The sequence below is a fragment of the Arvicanthis niloticus genome, chromosome 1 (genome assembly GCF_011762505.2).
Source record: "Arvicanthis niloticus isolate mArvNil1 chromosome 1, mArvNil1.pat.X, whole genome shotgun sequence".
NCBI lineage: Eukaryota > Metazoa > Chordata > Mammalia > Rodentia > Muridae > Arvicanthis > Arvicanthis niloticus.
Window position 1 is genome coordinate 73,961,834 of NC_047658.1, and position 3,133 is coordinate 73,964,966.

Sequence of the window (3,133 nt, forward strand, 5' to 3'; positions counted from 1 at the left end):
TTGTATTTTCAAAAGTGAGAAGAGAGTATAAAGTAATACTGTGATATTTTATTCAATATTATCTTTCCAATCATTATATAATGATGGAAGGCCTTTTCACTAGGAAAGAAGTTTGAATTATGATTGATTTCATTAATCGGGACTTCTGGAACTGACATCTTAAAAAATGTTTTCTCAAACCCCAGTGCAACCATGATAGACATCAACATCATCAAACCCCTCCTCCATAATCAATGGGTTCTGTATAAAAGTGTTGTGAAATACTATTGTAGCTTCTCTAACCTTGAAACAAGATCCTAATACCTATTATAGAAAAGAAACCCATTTATAAATCAATATCATTTTATTCAGACTTAGAACAAATATTTGCTGTAATATTTATCTTGTTTACTGCCCATGAATACAGAAACAAAGTTTGTTTAACATAATATTTTGTAAACTAGTTATTCTATTTAAACTTGATTACACATAAATTCTCCTTTTTATCAAAGAAAAATCTGGAAGAATACAAGTCATACATTCACTGTCAAACTCCCTTACAAAAAAATATCACCACACGATCTCGAATCTGTTTGGTTCTCACCCCATAAATAAGAGGATTAAGAGCAGGTGGAATGATTACATACAAGTTAGCAAAGAGGATGTGGATACACCGTGGAATATTGTGTCCAAATCGATGAGTCAGGAAAGAGAAAAAGGCTGGAGTGTAGAAAGCCAAGATCACACACACACATGGGAACCACAGGTATTAAGAGCTTTGAGCCTGGCTTCCCAGGATGGGAGTTTGAATACAGCATGAAGAATTTTCACATAGGACAGATCAATCAAAATAACACCCAGAACTATCATAGATATAAGTATTAATCCAAATAATACATTAACCTTGATGCTGACACATGCCAGCCGAGCAATGCCCATATGCTCACAATACGTATGTGGTATGATATTGTGTCCACAAAACGAGAGCCTTAGAATGAGAAATATAAGTGGAAAAACCAAAATAAAGTTTATGAGTAATCCAACCCCCGCAATAATACAGATCACTAAGCTGGTGAGGATTGTGTTATAACGGAGAGGGTTACAGATAGCAATATATCGATCAAAGGCCATGGCTACAAGCATGAATGTTTCAATCCCTGTAAACAGATGTATGAAAAACATTTGAGCTATGCAGTCCCTAAAAGCAATCTTATGGAAGCCAAACCAAAATATGCCAAGTGCTCTGGGAACAGTTGCTGTAGACAGGCCCAAGTCAGTTAGAGCCAACATGGCCAATAAGTAGAACATAGGCTGGTGAAGGCTGTGCTCAAGATGGATCACAAAGAGAAAAATGACATTCCCTAGGACAGCAATAAGATAGACTGTTCCAAAGGGCAAACCAAGCCAGAACTGCAACTCTTCCAATCCTGGGAATCCCAAGAGCAGGAAGGATGAAGGGTGAATCCATGAGCTGTTGCCTGGTAAGTGGTTGTCCACAGGCTAGTGCCATTATTTTTGGTTACCGTCTAGAACATGATGATAAGATACTATTGCTGAAGATATCACACATTTTAGTTATATAACATGAAGAAATGAAGCCAGTACTGACCTGGAAGTTTCATCCTTCTTGGATAATTTTCGTAAAACTGGGAGATGCAATGTATGCTACAAGAGAAAAAAATAAGCAACCATCTTTGACATCCAGTAATAATTGTCCTGGCAAGATACACCCACTTTTACATTAGTACCATAAATAGTATGGAAGAAACCAAACATTTTTTTCATTTGATTTACTTCTTTTTTTTTTTTTCTTCAGAGCTGAGGACTGAACCCAGGGCCTTGCACTTGCTAGGCAAGCACTCTACCACTGAGCTAAATCCCCAACCTTTTTCATTTGATTTAAAGCCTGCTCTAGAAGCTGAAGAGTTGGCTCAGTGATGAGTAATGCATAGTGGTTTTCCAAGGACCTAAGTTAGTTTCTCACCACTCATATAAGGGAACTCACTATCACCTATTACTGCAGCTTCAGGGGGATGTGCCCAAACCTCTTGTCTCCATGGGCACTGTATTCACAGACATTTACACACACACAACAGAGAATCATAGTAATAATAATGCTCACTCCACAAAATGAAACTCCTGCCTAGTGCTACTAAATGGGCCCAAAATCCATGGCTGGTCAAGTTATAGCCCCTATAGAAGAACCTAATACTGCATGAGCATCGTAATAGTCTTATCATTATATCCATTGATCAGGTTATCTCCCAACACTTACCACAAAAGAACAGAATAAATTATATATGCATGTATGAAATTCTTACTTTTTATAGGACCATATTAACTCTTTTGCTTTTTCTAGATTTGTGTTGCTTTTTATTTTGTCACCAATAGGTAAAGGCCTTTGTTATGATCTTTAGTACAAGCAACATAACTTATAAGGCCATGGTTTCTCAATATTCAATGCCCCATAATTTAACTTGGTTATGAAATTATTACTTTTTGAGGGACTAACTCAGACTTTAAGCAGTAACCTGTGGACATTCATTTATATCTTCTATTCCTCAAGTCAATATTATGTGCTCACTTCTTTTTAAAATAATTCATATCATATAAAACTTGGGTCTCTTGTGAGAAACAGTGAGAGTTATTGCTATTCTTATCATCATTACCATGAGAACTTAACAATTGTTAAAATAATGATCCCATGAGATGATTTGAAGTTTAAGACTATAACATTTGCTACTCAAAAGGAAGGCAAGAAACAGTATAGTTCCAGAATAAATAAAATTTCCCTCACATTTGTTGCCAAAGGGATACTTCTACCCTTTAACCTGAATCTATTTTATGACATCAATGGTACTATGCTTCTCAAATTTTTCTCCCACGGGCTTGTGCTATAGTACAAGTACTTCATCGTTCATTTGTTTCTTGAGCTGCATTTCTCATTATGATCAGCATCACCAGATTTTCCACAAATTATTCCTGAAATGCTTTGTATTACTTCTGATGTCTCTTAAAATTGTTGTCAGTTCAAATTCACCTGAGGTATATTCCTTCCAATCCTACATTCCAGGTCTTTTATTATGACGATACATCTTTTTTAGCAAAAAGGAACAAAAGTGAGTGGCTTCCTGAAAATAATCTACAAACATTA

General features: G+C 35.9%; 1 pseudogene; it reads right to left on the reverse strand.

Moving 5' to 3' along the window:
- Positions 1-526: 526 nt before the first annotated feature.
- LOC117714165 (olfactory receptor 52E8-like) lies at positions 527-2,893 on the reverse strand (annotated as a pseudogene).
- Positions 2,894-3,133: the final 240 nt, after the last annotated feature.